The 22800-nt window shown below is 40.1% G+C and overlaps 1 pseudogene; it reads right to left on the reverse strand.

The window, feature by feature from the left end:
* Nucleotides 1-424: 424 nt before the first annotated feature.
* On the reverse strand, nucleotides 425-20734 carry LOC139725358 (tubby-related protein 3-like; annotated as a pseudogene).
* Nucleotides 20735-22800: the final 2066 nt, after the last annotated feature.

Consider the following 22800-nt stretch of genomic DNA (forward strand, 5'->3'; position numbering starts at 1 on the left):
CAAAGGATGTATTTTGAATGTCCAGACAGTGCAGGCCTAAACAATGACCACAGAGCATGCCCCCTGGGCACCATAGTGCCTGGACCTAATGTGGCAAAGTTACAATGTGGGATATTTAAAAAAAAAGCAATGATATCATTCTTCACGTGCCATTCAAACATGCAGCACATGGCAAATCACTACAAGAGTTCCCCCCCCCCTTCAAAAAAATTTAAAAAAAAAAAAATCAAGATCAGAACCAGTGCGATGCCTATCGTAAGAGTCAACAAAGTTGAGTTTGTGTGTGTGTGTGTGTGTGTGTGTGTGTGTGTGTGTGTGTGTGTCTACACACAGGATTTAACAGATTTCATATTGCATTGCAGACATACATTTTCAAAAACAAATAAGTTTGGGTGTGTGTGAAAAGGACTACTGTGTATTTGCATCAAGGGCATCCAAGCACCTGCCGCAACACTGGCCACATACCGTCATTCCAGACCGGCGTCTTGTTGTGCAACTCTAGGAGGTTCTCCATGTCTTTCCTCTTAAACCTCTCCAACATGGACTCTCGCTCCTGAAAAAAGCAAAAACAACAGAAGGATATCAAAGGAGGTGATGGATGGAGAAAAGTGGGGAGGTGAGAGACAGGGAAAGGGGGTAGCAGAATGCATTCAATCATGTCATTTGTCTTGAGACCAAAGAGGTTACATATTCACCACCTATAGAGGGCAGATTGTGTAAAAATTTCTGTGATTACTGACCCCAGTCATTTTGGCCAGCGGAAAAATATATTTTTCCACTATTTTCCATATATTTTTTTGCTATTTCATCATTTCATGATATATTTTTTGCCTATTTTCTTTGAAAATAGTCTAAAAATCACACTATTTTTCTGCTATTTTTCCCACCTTCCCAACAAGGTGGACTATTTTTTTACTATTTTCATTCACAAATAGTGGAAAAATAGCTCTATTTTTTAGCTATTTCAAATTTTCTTTCCCTTCATGTACTATTTTTAAACTATTTTTTGGATACCACTAATTTTCTGCTATTTTCCTTGAATTTCATGTACTATTTTTTAACTATTTTTTTGTCTCTAATTATATTTAAAAGACGATTACACTATTTTCTTGCTATTTTTTGCTCTCTCATCTCCTTCACTTTTTGTTCCTGCACTATTTTTTAGCTATTTTTTGCTATACACACATTCAAATTTTTTTTTTTGACATAGAAAGGGTCTAACCTACAGTACCGGTATTTGCAAAATCGGCTGACAAACTCTCACGCTCGATCACACCTGGGGAGTGTTTCATCAACGTTTGTCGGCGCTGACAACTTGAATCACAATATCACCATAATTAGTAACAGTCACGGTGACCATGCAGAGCATCTCAGCCAATCAAAACCAAGGATTTTGCTAACACTGGTCATGCAGTGCCGACAATTGTCGGCGCTGACAAGCGTTGATGAATTCACCCCCTGGGGGGCATTTCATCAACGAGTTCGTCGGAGTTTTCACCGACAAATTTGCTATCAGCCAATCAGACCAAGGATTTCATTAGCTTTTGACAGTTGTCAGTGTAAATCCTTGCGTCTGATTGGCTGATAGCAAATTCGTCGGTGAAAACTCCGACGAACTCGTTGATGAAACGCCCCCCTGGATGGTACGTGTTTCATCAACGTTTGTAAGCGCTGACAAACGGCCTTTATGAAACACCCCCTGATCCTTTGAACGCCACATTGCATTCATGCGTACGTGTATAAGTACATTGCGAAGTGAGCAAACAATACTTGTATAAAGTACTAGTATGCGATTAGCGGTTTTTGTACAGTGTATGTAATCCTATTGCTACACACATGAATGGAAGATCGGGTTATTGAAAGTTTATCAAGCCAGACCCTAGTATATGTCACAATAACGTAAACAAAGTTGTCGGCAAAATTTATTTATAAATCAATCTACTAGGATTATAATTATTCAATGATGTTTATCACAAAAATGAATGCGAAAAGTCATATTTTGATGGTCATTATGCAAGTCATGACGGCCATCCAGACATCGAACGTGACTGCATCAACCGTGTGGTTTCAACAGGCGGGATTATTATCGGACAGTAATCTTACCATTGCAAGCATAATGCGGCTTCACTTTGTTGATTTACGAAAATCATAAAATGCAACATCTATTCACTACGGAATAAAGCATGTAAAAACCTTGAACAGGATCACAGACTCTTGAAAATAAGCACGTAGTAACTCATTGTATCCCGTTCCCCGCAGCTTCCGGAGCGCCGTATTGAAGTGTACACAGAACAATAGAAAACTGTCTGGGACTCTGAATGCGATTCATCGGCGTGTATTATGTACGATGAAAAGGAGATCCGGATATGAGGCTCGTTCGTACAAAAGATTACGGAGAAAATCTTTACGAAAATATATTGAGCATAAAAAAATATTAATACAAATTATTAATAATATTTGATATCACAACGTATATTTTTACAATTTAGCGCCCAAAATTAATGACAACAAATTATTGTGATCATAAACAGGAGTAAGATGTCCGTGCGCGTGTTGTTGTTGTTGTCGCTGATGGCCGTTAGACAGTGAGCGGTTTATCATGCGCATATCGTATCGCGCCGTTATTTGATTTGCGCCGTTCATTTCAAACTGCGGCGGCCGAACGGACGTGTACAACACAAGCTTAGTTGCTCCTTACAGTACAATAAGGGCCTAATATTTGTGAAATGGCATGCAAACGACGCAAGAGAATAAGATCAGGAACTGCTCCTTTTGGACTCTACTCGAAAAAGGTTGGTGAATTCAACTTTTAATAGAACTAGTAGAAGACCTCCATACAGTAGTCCAGTATACTGTATCTTAAACACTTACCGTAGGTAGCTAAAAATAGCAGCAAAGATTTGCAATGGCTGCCCTGCTCGCTCGATCCTTTCCGAGCTCTCGATCTGCAAGGTTTATAGCTCTCACACCCATCGGCCTGACCACACAGTGAATGCCCTGATAATCACGGCTCTAACGTTAGAACCAACGGGGATCGAAATTGCACTGCACAGCAAACTTTTTACTTTGGGTTTGGCTTAATTACTTTTCATCCCGCTGTGTGTATACTGACAAAAAGAAATTATTTTTACTTACTATGGATTTCTAGACCTGCGCAGACAGTATGTACGGTATTCGTCATATAACAAAGTAAAAATTAAAATGTTAGTGTTAGATTCTAACCGTAACTATCGTATGTTAGAATCTAACAAGTTTAACGTTAGATCCAGACAACTTAGAAATTAAGACCGTTAAACTGAACAGTTGAGTTACAGAACCATTTATAGCAATGTGAAACTGTGTGAAAGAGTGTTAGAGCATTAATAACTCATCTTGGTAGACGAAACTAACATGTTAGGCCTAACGTTAGGAACTTTATTCACAAGGTCCTACAACTTCGTGTACATGTGATCTTTAAATTGAAAGTCTGAACTGATTCCAAATTGGAAACCATTTGCATTTCATTTGCAGAATGCCAGAATTTAGAAAGGAATAATGCCCACGGTTAACGTTAGAGCTAGCCACGTAGTTTTAAATTGGCTACCGCGTAATAGACCTACACTCACACTTTAGAAAACAATGACTCCTGTTCTAGTCTTGAGTGTTATCGAACACGGTTATAACAAGTGTTACAACTTATTTTTAGATACAACAAAGACCAAAGTAAAAATTCAGGTGCAGCCTCATCAAGTCATCATCTCTGTGTATTTCTTTTTTGTTGTTTATAGACGTCTATATTTGTTTGGTTATAACAAAATTTTAAGAGATAGAACTCTAACATTATTTTGTTGTTGTTTCTTATTCATCAGAATCAATGATAGATTGACTGGCTGATGCATCGATAGAAGACTTGAAGTCCATCTGTGAAAAATGACCATCGATCATGCTGTTCATTCCTTTCTTGGGCACCCGGTGCCGGTACATCTGCATAGTACATGTATGCAGCGCTGATTAACGTCAATACGTGTATGGCATCCTCCTAGCTGAATTCTTCGGCGAAGAAGTCGATGCTCTGATGTCCTGCTTTTTTCTCGGCTTCTCCATGTCATCAAGGGGAAGGTATTCCTCTTTTATTGTTATTATTTTTGTTTTTGTTCAACCTATAGGGTGGCCCGTGAGGGGTTTGAGCATATTGTCTCCAACATACCAAAAATGTTTGTGCAACATCCTCAAAAACCAGCAGCATGCTACGAGCAACATCCTCAAAAGAAGTTGAATATTGGCAACATGCTCAAAATAAAATGTAATCAACAGGTGAAAGTGATGCATGTGTGCAAATATTGAGAAACATCAAACTACATTTTACTAAAGACAATTTGTGCACAAAACATGATATGGAGCGTTGAATGTAATGGGCTTCGCCTATATGTGACACGTAGAAGTTAAAATGACTGTAAATTCTTTTAAAAACTTTAAAAGTACACTGTGTCTTTGAACAGCATCTCACATGCACCTCAGAGTGATGAAATGACCAATAGTTGTAGCAATCTAATCCCATTCTTTACACGTTTGTTGCATGGTATCTATCCTGTGCAAGAACTACTGTTATTAGATGATAATAGTGCATTGAATAAATGTTCTATTCATTGCAGGAACAATCTTCAACAAGAAAATTCTCATGACTCGGTTGCGAAAGGGCATCCCAACGCTCTACAATGACAAAGCTACGGCACACTACCCAAGCTGTATCAGACCTCCTGCAAAGCGTCCAACAGAAGTTGTGCTGCTATGGAGCTTCCTGCCTATAGTCTTGGACATTAGAAGTGCAAGAACAGCTTTCATCTAAGTGTGCATACATGCTCTCATTTCAGGACTGTTAGGTTGCAAGATATGGTTTTAATGTTGTTTCGTTCCCCACCCCCATAGGTAGGCCCTGTTGTTCAGTGCTCCTGGTGTCACTGAAGTCCAAAGCTTTCATGTATTATCTAAGCTACATACATCTGTATTTTTATGTACATGAAACATGTCAAAATTTCACTGTACAAACGTGTATTTGATATTCAATTTAGAATTTTGTAGGTGTTATCATATCTCTAAATCATGTGACTGGCAATACAGTAAGCCGTATGTACAGCCACCGTGCTGTACATGAAGCAATAAACCTACTTTTTAATTGTCATAAGTAATTAACTCGAACAAATGTGCATTCTTTGTCTTACAACGTTGTATTTGTTTACTGAGGTTCAGTACACTGTCTTCTTTGATTTGTTTAAACCTACATTTTTGCAATTCTTGGGAAATAATGTGGTATTTGTATGGTACATGTATCTTGCACTCTCACTTTTTTTCTTTATCTTGTACTCTCACTTTTTTTTCTTTACTTTATTTTCATATATTTTTTAGAGCGAAGCTATTTTTATTTTCTGGAAAAAATATGTTCAAAATATATTTTTTTTGCTATTTTTCACTGATTTTCCGGCTATTTCTAAGCTATTTTTTTCCTATTTTGGACGGGAGAATAATCATTTCTTGGTCTATTTTTTGACTATTTTCTTGTCTATTTTTTGTCTATTTTTATGTTCCAAAACATATAAGGTAAAAATATATTTTTAACCTATTTTTCTTACTATTTCCATTATATTTCTGAGCTATTTTCTCACTATTTTTCAAATCAAGGAAATAGTAAGAAAATATATTTCTTTGCTTTTTTTTACTGATTTTCAGGCTATTTCTAGGCTATTTTTTTCCTATTTTGGACGGGAGAATAATCCTTTCTTGGACTATTTTTTTACTATTTTCATATCTATTTTTTGACTATTTTCATGTCTATTTTTAGTCTATTTTTATGTTCCAAAACATATAAGGTAAAAATATATTTTTATTCTATTTTTCTTACTATTTTCAATATATTTTCAAACTATTTTCTCCATATTTTTTCAAGTGTGGAAATAGGAAGAAAATATATTTTTGGGGTCTATTTTTGTTATATTTTCTCTCTATTTATAAACTATTCTATTTCGACTGGGGGAGAGACGTCATCTTGCCCTTTGCAGTACTGGCAAACTTGGCTCTGCACGCGAGTGCCGCAAGCAAGTGCTCCGCGCAATCACAGAACAACTGTGCAGGGTGTATTGCCTGTCAGCACTCTAGTATCTACTACATGTACTTGTATAGACCCTCTCGGCTTGAGACCCACTCAGGATTAGGAACAAACACTTTGTTTGCTCAGTATTTACTGATCTCAGATATTCAGTCTTCTGGTTTAGGTCCATGACAGCACCATTTTTATGTACATCAGCAAATGTTAATAGCACATTTCCATGTGGAAGAGTATCTGTGACTTAACTTGACTCCCTTCAAGGGATATGTCAATCATACTCACATTCCTCGGTTTACAGTCCACTCGCTGATGGTCTAGGCTCATTCCTGGAATGATGACAGTCATCTTGCGGGGTCCCTTGAAGCCGAGCACATTTGTGTCCTACAATACGAGGCAAACACTGACATGCTTGATAACAGGAATGCAAAATAGCAACGATAAATTACCATATGATTCGGCACGCCGTACTCCAGGGTACCGTCGTAACCCGGGGTACAGCGTTTTGTAGTGCCATCTTGCGTCCATTATCATTCAGTTGAGCAATGTTGTCATGGTGACTTTTTCTGATCATCAGCGCCGGCATCTAAATCGGCGCGGCGATAATGATCCCAATGCCGATTTTCCTTCCATGTCTACTTGTGTAATCTAATCACATTGATAACAACAATTTCACAGAGTATCTATTCAAGAAGTTATCATTTTCTTTTTACAGTTACGTTTACCGCACAATCATTAGATAAATTACAACAGAGCATTTAAATGAGAAAAAAAAATTATTATTTGCATGCATTAATTCACAAATAAGAAAACATTTTTGTGCATAATGATACTGAAAATCATTTGTACACATTTTTTTTGGTAACCCAGGGTACAGCGCTGAAAAAAAAAATCAACAAAATGGCAAATTTTCATTTGGTACCCCAGGGTACCAAATATTGCATCATATTTCCAAAAAAAAATCCCCTTTTAAAAGAACCATTCATGAGAAGTTGCAACAGGTCAGAGTTTCATATTCTGAAGAGGTCTGGCAGCGAAATAAGATCATCATATAATGCTTACATAGTAAACGACAGCCAGTTCGTTCCGGACATTGCTTCCGTCGGGTAACGCCCCAGGCTTCTCAGGGGCAAGGCCACCATCATATATCGTGAAGTGGGTGCCCATGAAGTTGGCTCTGTATGGCAATAAAACAAGTTGAGTGACAGTTACTACCATGTGTGATAATTCACTCAAAAGATACAAAAGGTAATGGCTCATCTGCAAATAGTACCATAACTTCATGATGAAGAACTGTCACAGCCACCGTATCAATAGCAATACTACTACCATCATTACCACTCTAGTGACAAGCACTGTCACACCTACTACTACCAGGACTCTTATTACTACTAGCAGGTAGTATGTAGCAGTATTCGTAGAAGTAGTTGTAGTAGTAGCTGTAGTTATAGTAGCAGTAATAGTAGTAGCAGCAGCAGCAGCAGCAGCAGCAGCCGAAGTAGTAACAGTGATAGTATTAGCAGTAGTACTGATTGTTATTTCATAACCATCATCGTTATCATCATAAAACTCATCGTCATCATCATCACAAAACTCATCACCATCACCATCACCATCACCATCACCATCACCATCACCATCACCATCACCATCACCATCACCATCACCATCACCATCACCATCACCATCACCATCACCATCACCATCACCATCACCATCACCATCACCATCACCATCACCATCACCATCACCATCACCATCACCATCACCATCACCATCACCATCACCATCACCATCACCATCACCATCACCATCACCATCACCATCACCATCACCATCACCATCACCATCACCATCACCATCACCATCACCATCACCATCACCATCACCATCACCATCACCATCACCATCACCATCACCATCACCATCACCATCACCATCACCACCACCACCACCACCACCACCACCACCACCACCACCACCACCACCACCACCATCACCATCACCATCACCATCACCATCACCATCACCATCACCATCACCATCACCATCACCATCACCATCATCATCATCATCATCATACCAGTAAGACCGATTAAAACTTCACTGAACAAAGGGGGGTTTTAATCTATTCCAGTGTTCTTACCTAAGCTTGCCTACAAAGCTCTCTCCGTCCCGCGACAGGTCTGTGGGGTCAGTCGACATGAGATAGTTTGAGGTCTTGCTCTTCTTACGCCGCCTGGCAGCCAGCAAGAATTGCTGTGAAAGGCCAAAATGAACATCGACACATTACACACAGACACACACGAAAAAAGAATACTGAGGCAGTAAAGCAAACATGCCTATGTCTCACTTTTGCCGTGCAGATGTACATGATAATTTGTCAGTTGAGAACGATAAGGGCGTTAAGGAGCCCCAAACACTGTGGTTTTAGTGGCAACTTAACACCCTTATCATTCTCACCCGACGAAAATGATATTCATGAGCACATTCTTCGTTATCGCATAATTCTTACAGATATGCACAAATTTGTAGATGTACACAAACATTCTCCCCCTTCTTCCATTGATGGTCAAGTCTGTGCATCATGATGTCAGAGTAACACTATTAAGGTATTGGCATTCACTTTCAACCTCTTAATTTTTTTTAAACCTTCATATTGACATAAGAGACTCCAGTAGCAGTAGGAGCATGCAGCTCAGAATTTTTAAACAAGGCAATGTCGTCAAAATGTGATTTTGATTTAACTCACCTTCCGGCCATCATCCCTCTCCATGTGTAGGTAGTACGTTGGGTAGACACTGCGATCGACACCTTTCTTGTCACGCGTGATGCGACACCGTACTGGTTGTCCCTGGGGTGCTGGAGCCAGTACGAATCTGTCCAGTTCTGCTCCGTCGAGGGCACCACCCACAGCACCCCCTGAATTTCCACTGTCTGGTCTTGTCTGAAATGAGTGACAATAAATACAATTATTAAAGGGAAAGTCAGAAGGACAGCTGACATACAAAATCTATGTCAATCACTTTACCCAACAGACAAACAGCTGCTTAACATGCAAAGACACAATGTTTGATATGAAATGATCATCACATTATTTCTGAATTCAGTATCATCAAAAAGTGCAAAAACATATATGCACACTATCATGATATGATTTCATGAAAATTCTTCAACACTCAGAATTTGTCACATTTTGATATCTCAACTGCCAGAAATGTTAATTTGGAAGGGAAAGCATAACTTTGAATTTCCAAAAAAGGTGATTAAAACGAGGAAATTAGTAAGATGGATTAAAGGGAAATCCTGATCCTCACTACAAAGTCCTGCCTGCCAGCCTCTCCTTTTGGTTCTACGGCAATTACCCCCTGTACAATTACCCCCGATCCTTCCCCTGACCCTAATCTTAATCATGAACCTAATCCTAGCTCTAACCCAGACTCTAAACCTAAACGTAACAGTTACCCTAATCTTTACTTTAACCTTATCACTCACCAGTATTTAGCCATGGGCTAGATACCCTGATACGATCCTTCTACAGTATCTGAAATTGTAACCATGCTTACCTTCTTTTCCTGCACTGGCTGAGTTTGTGTCATCCCACCTCCCACTGCAGAGAAACCTGACGTATTCACATTCTGCGTTGGCTGCTCATAGGGGGTTGGAATTGTGCTGTAGGGGGGTGGGGGAGGGTTAATATGGGTGGGGGCTACCACACCCTCTGGTAGGGTGGAGGTGGGTATGTCATCGGGATCTTCAAAAGGCACTGTTCCCGAGATTCCCATGGCTTTCAGCTTGCGCTCTGTTTCTGAATGCACAGACAGAGAGACGGACATTGGACTTCAAGATCCATGGAACAGAATAATCTCAACATGATTGCTTCTTACTGGGAAGGGACAAGGTGTTATCAAACAGCAGAATAAGCCTTTGACTATATTTCACTCTTTCTTCGCTTTCCATTTCCTAGTTTAGAATTATACGGAGTTCTGAAAATGTGAACACTTTGTGACAGTGTGACTTTGTAAATTTTTTATGGTGGTAGATGGTATACAAAAGTAACTCGGCAGACAGTGAAAAAGAAGAAACGCAAGTCAATGCATCAGTCAGCAATGGTATACATAGAGTTACTGTCACCATGTAACTGTGACCAGCCCAAACGCGAAGCATTCAGGTTGTGAATGTTTAGCATTTGGTGTCTTGTATGTGGTGGTATTCTGACATGAAATTAAGCTTTATAAGTTGAATTATTTTGATTTGAATATGTATAGATGTAGGTCAATGTTCAAAAACTCACAACGGGTAAAATCTGATTCCTTGAATAGTCCTTTACTGTCCAAATTGATGATTTTTCTTGATTGGTCAAGCTCATTACAATGTAAACTTCCATGAAATCTCTACACTTCGATTGCATGAATTACCTAGGCAATTTGGAACCTACAATTTGTATGCGCATGTGCCAGCCGATCATCACCTGTACATCAGCATGGAAGACATACAAACACCGGAGAGCTTTATTGTGAATTGCAGAAAGAAAATGAATGAAGAAAAACGTCTTTTCAAGACCATGGAAACAGTCTGGATATGTGCAAGTTTAGTGTCAGGTACATATGTGACCCTGCATCACAAAACGAACACAAAGTCGCCAGACATGAAATTTCAGTTAAGAGTACATTCGGAAAGAGCAGACTTTAAGCTTTAAAATGATGCATAACTCAAATGGAATGGACTCTCCTAACCTATCTAATTATTGGAAAGAAAGCACACACTTGAGAAAAGTCTGAACTGAGAAACGAGGCTCTGAAGTACAGTGTCTATTCAAGCGCTAATTTTTTACCAAGCCGTGCTGGCCGTGCGATGAACAGGACAAAAAACAGGATGTAAACCACCAGAGTAACAACTAGAAATGTCGCTACAGCGACTGGTTATACCCCCGCCAAACAACATTTCATAAGCTTTGGTCAAAACAACATTTCATAAGCTTTGGTAAAAAGACTGAGTTAAATCCGCAAGATCTTTCCTTGATCTTCTGCCATTAATATGCCGTTACCATGGCAACGTACTTTCGGGTACTGTCGAAAAATGCGTCTTGCACATCTACAACCAAAGGCACACATCTGTACCAAGTTTCATGGAAATTGGGCAAAAACTGAGGAAGTAGTTTGCAACACAAAATTTTCCATCATTTTGGCTCATAACATGTGAGCTGTTACCATGGCAATATACTTTTTGTCACTGTCAAGAAATGTGTCATGCTGACCTATATCCTAACACAAACATTCAATATGAATTCCATGAGAATTGGAAGAACACTGATGAAGCAGTTTTGCCATGAAGCATTTTGCCCTATATTTTACCAATAACATGCCGTTACCATGGCAACGCACTTTTTGCCACTGCGGAAATATGTGTCTTGCACATTAACATATTCAGATGAACATCTGTACCAAATTTCATAAAAATTGATCAAAAACTGTGGGAGGAGTTCGCGACGCAAGATTTGTACCCATTTTTGCCCATAATATGCCGTTACCATGGCAACGTACTTTTGGGTACTGTCAAAAAATACGTCTTGCACATCTACAACCCATGGCACACATCTGTGCCAAGTTTTATGGGAATCGGTTGAAAACTGAGGAAGTAGTTCGCGACGCAAGATTTGCAACGGACCGACCGCCCGACCGCCCGACCGCCCGACCGCCCGACCGCCCGACCGCCCGACCGCCCGACCGCCCGACCGTCCGCTGATTCCTATATACCCCCTTCAAACTTCGTTTGGCGGGGGTATAACGATGAGGGGATTATCAGATTAAACTGAAATTAAGCATGCCTTATGAACACATTCTGTCCATAATCAATGCCAACTTTCAAAGCAGTAGCATCATCCTTTCAAAAGTTATTAGAGTTAAGTTAAGAGTGTGTACAAGGTTTTTAAGAAATGAAAAGGGGACTCTAAAAAAACACCTAATCACACTTTTCTACCAAAAATCTGTTCGAGATAAACTGCTAAAAAACACACTTTCCTGCTCGTTTTATGATCCCAAATTTTAGCACAACGTAGGAGAAGACTTGCTCTTTCAGAAAATATGAAAAAGTCAAGATCGGCTAGGTTGACCCATTTCACCTATTTTCAATCCTCACACAAAATCAGTGTGTGCGACTTTTTGTTCGTTTTGTGATGCAGGGTCACATATCAGATATAAACATTTAAACACAAGCCTATTGCTGGTGAAATGGGGCACTTTCAGAGGTGCCCGAATGTATGTTTTTCTCAATGTACGCAAATAGCACGCTATTCATTCAGGGTACTCCCACATCGGAGACAGTGGAGCACCCCAGGGTTACTATCACCACTAGCCAATGTAAGTACTGTTGTATTCTAAACACGTCTGCATATAGTAGACAATACTAATAAGATGTGAGACAGACAGCCGGACAACATAAAAAAAATAATAATAAATAATAATGCCTCTGGCATCGATCCTTCACAGTGCAGACATCTCCTATGAACAAACTTGAAACTACAGTCATTACTGTACTCACTCATAGTATTATCTCAGCTCTATAACTTCTGATTCTAGAGAAGATTTTTAAAGATTCCTTCATTTGGGGGGTTTGGGCCCCCTGGGGGCCCCCTGGGTGGGGCATGGTGCCCATTTTAACAAATTGAGATCCTAACCCCCTAGGGATGCTACCTGCCAAGTTTGGTGAAAATGGGTCATGGGGTTCTCAAGAAGAAGATAAAAATGTACAATTTAGGCCCCATTAGGACCCCTCCTCACCCCCCCCCCCCCCCCCCCCCCCCCGGGTCCAAAGGGGGGCACCCCTGATTCTGCCATGAACAAACTTGAAACTACAGTCATCAATGTGCTAACTCATAGTATTAACCTAGCTCTATCACTTCTGGTTCTAGAGAAGAAGATTTTTGCGGATTCCTTAATTTTTGGGGGTTTGGGCCCCCTGGGGGCCCCCTGGGTGGGTCATGGTGCCCATTTTAACAAATGGAGTTCCTAACCCCCTAGGGATGCTACCTGCCAAGTTTGGTGAAAATGGGTCATGGAGTTCTCAAGAAGAAGATGAAAATGTACAATTTAGGCCCCATTAGAACCCTTCCCCACCCCCCCCCCCCCCCCCCCCCCCGGGTCCCAAGGGGGGCACCCCTGATTCTGCCATGAACAAACTTGAAACTACAGTCATCAATGTACTAACTCATATTATTAACTTAGCTCTATCACTTCTGGTTCTAGAGAAGAAGATTTTTACAGATTCCTTAATTTTGGGGGGTTTGGGCCCCCCTGGGGGCCCCCTGGGTGGGGCATGGTGCCCATTTTAACAAATTGAGTTCCTAACCCCCCTAGGGATGCTACCTGCCAAGTTTGATGAAAATCGGTCTTGGGGTTTTCAAGAAGAAGATGAAAATGTAAAAAGTTTACGCACGACGCACGACGGACGACGGACGACGGACGACGGACGACGGACGACGCACGACGGACGACGCACCTAAAAATACCCACATCTCAATTGGAGCAAAAGAGTCTCTAATCTGAGCCATCATTGCATATCTAACGAAAGAGTTCATCTACAGTGAGATATCTGCATTCCTTCAACATATATACCAAAGATACAGCCATGCCAGTTCATGTTCCTGTGAAGCGTCCTCATGCCTGAAATAAACAACGAGGCGATCTACAAGCATGATATGCTTCACAACCTTTTATTTACGTCACCAGCTTAATAATTCCTGCTGCGCTGTGCCGCACTGAGCAGAACACACGCTTTAAATAGTGCACGTATGCAAACCTTAAGTATGCGCAGATTGAATTCACAAATTCATTGACCCTGTATGCCAAAAGATTAAAAAAACTGTTCAAAATCCATAAAAATGCCCAGATCACTACCAAAATTAATCCTCTTATATTCTTATGTCATTACCAACTTTTTCTGCAAGTTTCCTCCAAATCCATTCACTACTTTTTGAGTTCTTTCGCACACAGACAAACAAACATACAAACAAGCCAAATGCCAGCAAAAACACAACCTCCCTGGTGGAGGAAATAAAAAGATGTAGCAGCATACTACAAAAATGGAGGTTTAAGAAACATGAATGGGGTCCCAGAGAGAACTCCTCCAGAGTACACTCTAACGAGGGGCATGTTATTGTAGGAGCTGAAATTTTCGCGTACAGATATTTTCACGAATTGCTACTTGGAGGACATTTTCGCGTGTTGTTAATTTCGCGGTTGCGAGGGTCTAACTGAACTAAGTTATTTGCGCGTGTTGTTACTTTCGCGGATCAAAGGCGATTCACGAAATTCGCGAAAATAAAACCACCGCAAAAATTTCACCTCGTACAGTACACTGAACATTTCCAGTGAATACCTGTTGTTTCCTTGAATTTTGGTGCAGCCTCCTCCTCAGGTGATGATGATTCCACAGTGAGGACCTGTACCGTCGTAAAGGAACCCGAATTATTGAGGGTGTACGTTGATGCCGGGCCATCGATGCCTGGTGAGAGACATATGAGAAGGTCGTAGAGATGTGAATGTGAGATGATGATATTTAAAGTAAACATAAATCACTAGAGAACACCATTGACACAATACGTTGCTGTTCACTTGGTACACACAAATAAAACGTTAATTTGCCATCATTTTGCCCATGCACAGCCCTGGCCACGCGCGTACAAATGAAACACACGTACATGCTTTCATGTAAAGCAGAATGCGACAGAACTTGGTTCATTTGCAGCAAGTCAGAAACCTGGAATCATTATTTCATGTCACCATAAATGGAAACCATACAATTGCTAATTTCTGTGAGAATATGAATATAATATGTTTTTTCTATAAGTCTTTTCTAAATGACCTAAATTTTTATCACATAAATCTTAATCAAACTTATATCTAAACACATGTACAACGTATGAAATTGCATAACTCAAGCTGCATAATCAGCCACAGATCTGAAGCAATCACCGTACACATGATTGCATCGGCATTTTTCCCCTTGGAATAAATAAAAATTGGATTTCAAGTGTTGACGCTTGTCTGATGTTCCTCATTATAATTTAAAGCGAAGTTACTGCATGAATCTACATATACATCAAGATATAAGAGTAAGCAATGAAAAATTACCATGGACACATGTAATCTAATTCTGCTGACAACTTGATTTCTAGCCAACGCTCAGAGCAGAAAACTTTTCGAGCTCTCCGTTTACAGCAAGGGGATTAAGATTTCATGCACAGGATGGCAGGAAACTAAAACTGCTTCTGATCAGTAAGGGAGGGAGGGAGGGAGGGGTGGGGTGGTACCGTGTACACTTGAAAAGCGAGCGTGATTACCAGGACCTCTCCAGTTGTAATCTAACTATGATACTGTGTACCTGACAGCCTTGTCGAGGTGTGGAGAGCAGACGTAATTATGTCTTCAAGCGATAGTGGGATGGAGTGGGAATCGGATCACTTACTCAGGGGGCCCAGGATTGGATCAGATTATATTAACCTAATAACAGGGGGTACACATCTCCCAGATTTACGCAAGTGAATAAGAGCACTCGCTGCAATATCTAACTTTCAAAAAGAAAAATACAAATTCTACCGGGAAAGGCAAGACTGATTGATTGATGTATTCTTTACTTAAATCTGATAATGAAGTCATACATTTTCCAGACTTACAGTGTATTGATTATGTACAAGTGACTGGGGAAGATACATACTGTCCTGAATACATGCTATGTGCTATGCTCTAGTGCAGATCCTGGATTCCATGGAGTTGCATGAGAAGTCCTCTTTTGAGAACTTTTTTCTATCCTTCACACTGGTAATCAAAATGCATCACGATTCATTGGGTTTTTTTTTTTAAATAAACACTTGAAAACATGTGAGAACCTTCTTAAGAATCATCTCTGAAAACCAAGAGCAGGAAAGTAATCACTACTGCCTGATTATCCATTCAGACATTCAAGCAAGACTTCACAGAAAACCTTTCAGATACTCAAGGCTAAGCAGGCTATCACTCTCAGATTGAATTGGCGGCCCAGTCAGGCACTTGTTGATATCTGATACTAGAGGCAAGCTGCAGCTGTATACAGTAGCAACAACAGCAACAAAAATCTCAATCACTTGGGCCATGATAACTCACTGGAGGCTTCATTTTCATAACTTTCACTTTATATTTAAAATCTGAAGGGCTTTCTTGCCATAGGTTTTGCACATTGCCGATGCCAAGTGCTTTTGCGCAGCTTTATTTGGTGATAGCACGGTACTAGAAAATCTTCTATGACATATGCAAAGCTTGCACAGACAGCAACAATGATTATCTATTTTTATATCAATATGTGATGATTTTGAATTCCTTCATATCTGCTTTTGTACACACTTCTGCAGATTTATGAGCATGCTGACACACAGCAATAAAAATAAGAAAAGAAAGAAAACTATATATATTGACACATCATGAAAGCAAAACTAATTTTGGTGGTTTCAAAATGGACAAACTGCACACAGTAAGCATGCAAACTGAATTTCAGAAATGCAATTTTTAATTTATAACATACAGACAATATATTCTCATTTTGTTGGAAGAAAAACAATCGTGTTGGCAGCTCTGTTTCAGAAATATTGGAATGATGATATTGGTACTGCCCTGGCCTTAAATGATGTCATTGACATAACGCTGTTTGTTTGTTTTTTCAACAAAAAAAAGAAAAGAAATGGAGCATCATAAAAGGTAGGTAATTGTAAGGTCATTAACAATGCTTGATGAAAGTTGGTAGGGACTTGTCGTCGTCATGGTAACAATTCATCCAGTACAGTGCTTCACATTAGTTGTCGCTGCAGCGAGTGTGTACATGCACACGCATTCCCCTTGATATTCAGCAATGCCATGTTCAAGTGATGTTTAACTATGCATCATGATGCTCTTTTTTTTTTCTGGATATTTGATACAAATGTACACATGACATATATAAGAAATTCAGAATGCCCCTTGCGCAGCAGTCCTGAATTGGGAGTGAACCGGACAAAGTGAAGGGTTGCATATGAATTGGCCTTATCATGCAGCTCTCCCCATCCCCCCCCCCCCCCCCCCCCCCCCACCTCCACAGTACAATGTAAACTGGGTCATTGACAAAGAGGAGGTTTCTATCTACAAGAAGCAGCCAGAGTCATCCGAATAAGCTCCATTAGCAAGCTCAATATTTAAAAAGAGGAAGGGGGGGGGGAAGGTTCTGGGGAGAAGAAGAAAAGTGAAGGACTACTGTAAAATGCTAGCTCTGGATTTATCACAGCCAAAGTGGCTGAAATGTCACATGTCAGACGCCAGCTAAATTCAGACCTGTGCTGTATCTCATTGTCTTCTTCATCACCCACACACAATAGGAATATGATTTACTGCAGGGTTGTTGTTTTACAAGGAAATTGATGCATTCAGATTCAAACTGTACATAAGTGAATGACCTTCTTGTCAGTTTCAAAGAAAGTGTTAACTCAAAAAGAGTGTTTGACCTAGACGGATTATTTTATGCATTTTTGCCCCATCCTGACATTTCTGCCATATGTGAACTCAAAGATTGCATCATATTCTATTGCACTATGACATTTAACAGTGCTATAGTCGGCACAGCTGCATGCACATTTACTGGAATATCTCCACCAGTATGTTCAAAGGATCTTGTGTGCCATCAAAATGCATCACCTGTTTTCATTTTGCACCTTAAACCCAACACTTGATACAACAATATTAAAATGCCGAATGTGCCTATATTATGCAAATTCAATAATAAAAGTCATGTGATGTAACAATGCGAACATATTGATGGACGTGCATGTCGGCTCTCCTCTTATTACTCATCATGCATCACAGTCTCTTTCGAGACTTCTGAAATAAAATCTGTGATGTCTTTTTAAATTAGCACACATGCTTGATAAACTACATCCAGAATTTTATCATTTGAATGTCTGTATAAACTGGCTTTTCACCATCATCCACCTGAAAAAGAAACAACTGACACAAGACGATGGCTTGATTTGCTTCATTATGAGACTCTTGTATAGGCCTTACTGTAGCACAAATTATAACTTCCATTAATTTCATGAATGAATAAGAAATCCAAGTAAATGTGGACATTCAGCACAAACGCAATTATAAATTACTGATTCTAGATTTTTGATTTTACAGATTCCATACATAGCAAAAGAGCAATCAAACTATACTGAAGAGTGTTATCATCAGTCATGGATTGACAAATAATAATGAATACCTTGAAGTCCTTCGCTCGCTGACGAGCTGTGTGTGGGAGACACCAGAGGGCGCACTTCTTCCGGGACCTTCCGCCGCGTCTTGCCTCCGGACCCTTGACGCTCCTGGTTGGGCTGTACCATCAGCGGCTGGTTGTGCCTCTGACGCTTCTCTTTGAGCAACGCACGCTGGGGGGCAAAAATTGGAAGATGTGTTGTGAGAACCACAACTACAGCATCATGTATACCTCAATACTTTCTATAAATGATATATCCTGATATATAGTGTGACAGCAGCTTTTGATACAGTAGGTACACTACCAGCACACCGACAATCAGCTCTCATGATTTATACATTCTGCAATTGTCACATCGTAGACCAGCAATGAAATCATTTTCTTTCTTTTTTTCCATTTATGTCAAACTATTTCAATTGATTGCAGTCACCCTCTTCTCATCACACACACACACACACACACACACACACACACACACACACACACACACACACACACACACACACACATATATATATATATATATGTACATTTTGAAATAAAAATAAGATTTTTGATTTTAACTTCTTGACCTTGGCAAGATCTTTCCCACCACCATGCAAGTGAATTTATTACTCATAAATCTTGACTCGCATAAGATTTGATTGCATTTATTTGAAATAAGGCGATAAGTTTCAAGCCTCTGTCACACACAGAAATTTTTATACAGGTATAGTCAGCTGGACTGACAGATTATATAACCCAAAACAAGACTATCACAGAGGACTCCAACCCCAAGCACCTTCTGATCTGGAGATTCTCCCACCTGAACCCCTCGCAAACAGGAGACTCCAACTTGATGTGCGCGAAGTCCCTTGGGTCACTATAGGGTTCTATAGATGCTCTCTCGTGCTATCTCAGGCTTATTTTCAACATACGATGGCACTAAGTAAGTAATAATTCAATGAATCAAATCATATATTTTGGCTTAATAAAACTTCATTTCATATATCATGTGCAGATGCTATACATGCATGTGTATTTTGAAATTGACTGGCATCTATAAAACCATACAAGCGGGAGACACAGAGCCAGGGCGGGAGAAATTAAATCTCAAGCGGGAGAACAGGACATTTTGTGAAAATGGGTTTTCGGCAGGAGATCTCCCGTCGAAAGCGGGAGAGTTGGAGTCTCTGCTATCACTATGACTACAAAACACAGATGTGAATGCACACTGTACGATTGTACGCATGAACCCCTTTTTCCATTCTACTGTATACACAGCATTTCAGGCAATGCAAGCCACAACTTCAGCATGAATGATGATATGCGTATTGCAGCAGCCCTCTTCAAGCATTGCATTACATGCGCTCAAAAGGAAGATCGCATACAATGTAATTCTCTGTTTAGTAGCTCCATGGTAATGTAAGCTCTACTAGTAACAACAACAACAAAGTGGTGGCTGAGACAATTGAAACCTTGGTCATAGCGTCCAGCATTATAACATGCTGCTATTTACAGCTTAGTGGGAAATATGACTTTGATATTAAACATCACTCCCCCCCCAAAAAAAAAAACAAAAGAAGAATCTCCAAGAAAATGCTTTAATTTCTTAACTACAAACATGTCCTTGACTAACATGGCCACTTAATCTGTGAGTAGTGTCATATTAGATCTGAGCAGTTTTAAGAGATTATTATGAAAATGGAAAGGACTTGAATAGCAAACTGCTACATCCTGTAGGCAGACAATCTCCAGCACAAAGTGTTTGTAATTTCCTGCATCGAATTGAAAGACACACCCTGATTATGATGACCGCGCTTGAAAAGACGGTGCAGGTATTAACGTGGAAGATGAAGGCTGAGCAGCCGAGATCTTCCCTGAGGGGGCCTAAACCTAAACGGAGTATACCCACGCTCATTGTGATGCCAATCAGCGACAGATGTTTTGATACTACGGTGGAAAGCTGATGATCTGTCTACAATTTTGCCAGTGATGATCTCCCCCCTGGCTTAGTTCCTGATTGGACAATTCCCGCCGAGGATCACCACGGCGGTCCGAGCGCATCGCGGCTAATTTTCCCCCAAGTTTGCGTCGTGGGCTGGGATTAATTTTTCTCGAAGGACAAGGAGCCATTGCCTGAACCACCAATAGCTCGTTACAGAAACTCAAGGTTTATGGCCAATCGACTAGATACACAACTGTCATACAACGCGGTGGAGTGAGTCAATTTATGTGCTGCATCCACAGTCCTGCCTTCTACTATCCACAACATGCAATGAAAGAGGTAGCCTTTGCAATGATGAACAAGCTAAAGTAAAGAGAAACATTTTCAAGCAATAGAGCTTTACCTGTTTCTCAAGTTTCTGTTTGCCGGATGGCATTAGGGGATGAGGAGTAGTCATCGTCCATGATGGCACCAGGTGGCGCCCCGCCCCCAGGGCTCCATTCCTGTGGAGGTGTGGATGTCCGATGACTGGAAAGAAGAAAGAAAGAAAGAAAGAAAGAAACAAGAAGGTGATATTGGTGTACACAAAAAGCTACAAGTCCTCCCTCAACACTGAGGCACGACTAAACAATGGTCAGCAGACATTCACAAACTTGTTGAAACATGTCCACAATACAAAAATTTCCACAGATGTTCATCTGCATGGATTTGGGGTTTACAACAGAAATAACCACATCTACATAAAACACAAAATCGATGTAGAACAAAAGCCTCACTACCTACTGTAGGTATGCTGCCTGCAGGGGGTGATCAGTTACAGATGCTGGCTTAGGAGAGAGGACAACACAAGAATGTATCACGTACCATGAAGTTCACTGTTCATATTAAGCATTTACGGCAGAGATTTCTTCAGCATACGAAGTCTTGATTACAGCAGATCAGTTTCACAGAAAGCCATGCCCCCCCCCCCCCTCCCCCAAGAAAAAAAATCAGAAAACAAATTCAGGCTTTTGAGACAGGAACAAACAGTCCTTGCCCTACAAAATATGGCAGACTCTCTTAAAAACATAATTTCTGATATTTCTTATCTTTTATAAAACAAGAAGGGTGTGGACGTTCTATTGAAATGGTCTGTGGTGCTTTTGTTTATTCTGCTTCTAACCTTTCGATTTCATTTACCAGGTGAGGTATTCCAGGATGGCCTTTCTCGATCACAACCTTCTAGTAAACTGCAGCGTGGGCAGCGCAGACAGGAGTTGATCATATCTCCATTACATACAAATTGCATGAATATCATCAAACCTGAATCCTAAATCAGCCTCACCTGAAACTGTATACTCAGCAGCTGCATCATTCAAAATGATCTCTATACGTTAACTCCCTGCAAAATATTACATAGCACCTAAATACACATGCAGGATATAATATGATTTTGCTAATATCAACAATCTAATCTATATAATTCAGAATAGTTTTATTCAAATATCAAACAAATAAATGAATTCACAAATAGATGTAAAACTAAATGAACAGTAAAAGTAAATAAAAAAAAGGTAAAAGTAAATAAAAAAAGGTTAAAAAAAAGGACTGGTAAAATTCTTTCACTGCACTTGGTGAAATGATCATCTCGTTATCCCATCTGACTTGCGATGGCAAATTAGAGCACAGCCCCTTGAGGATTTATGATTAATAACCTCTTTATCGAATGTGAATATCATACTCCTTGCTATTATAGATGTTGACTGACCATCAATCATATCTCGCGAGTCAAAGTGATTTTTAGGACCAGTGCAGGAAATGATGACAGACAGACACACACATGATACACAAATGATTCTGCAATTCATTTTTCACACATTACCTTCTGTTTCTATTTTGTGATAACACGTATAGATTAGTCTTGCACATTCAGGAAACCACTCTCTACCCCGCCCCCCATCTTTCTCTATGTCTCTACTGTTCAGTCTTTCCTTAGGGGATAAAGAAAAGAGGAATGTATGGTTTGAGGTACCATGGAGATGCTCTTTAAAAGCACTTAACTCTTCACTCACACAGAAGCTGCTAAACTTGTTGCAAATCTCATGTGCAAATAAAATATCTTGTGGTTGGCAATCCACCTAGAATTACACCCGCTCATTTTCTCATCATCATTGCAGAACTGGGATTGGTGAGAATAAATGGCAAATGCAACTCTGTCATTTGTCACGTACTGTAATTAAAATGAGGGGGTTCGCTGCTAATGGTGAGAAGTGGAGGTCTCACACCTGCTTGTGCGACAAGTGGCAACCTCTAGTGGGAGTTGCACTGGCGACTATTTGATTTCTCTTGGCATGAAAGACTGACTGGTACTGGTAGCTAGAATTTACTACACTACAGGGATCAAATCCATAAATTCTAGCAGGTTTGCCAAACTTTGACGAGTCTGCCATTGGGTTCTTCCATGAAACAATGACTGGGCTTGCAGTCATTTCCAACAACTATGCATGGCAGAAGGGCCTTTATACATAGCATAATGTCAACGGTACCATGCTAGGGCCCTTCTGCA

Source organism: Diadema antillarum, unplaced genomic scaffold (assembly GCF_040938485.1).
Source record: "Diadema antillarum isolate AM-2024a unplaced genomic scaffold, OU_Dant_1.0 seq00000035_RagTag, whole genome shotgun sequence".
NCBI lineage: Eukaryota > Metazoa > Echinodermata > Echinoidea > Diadematoida > Diadematidae > Diadema > Diadema antillarum.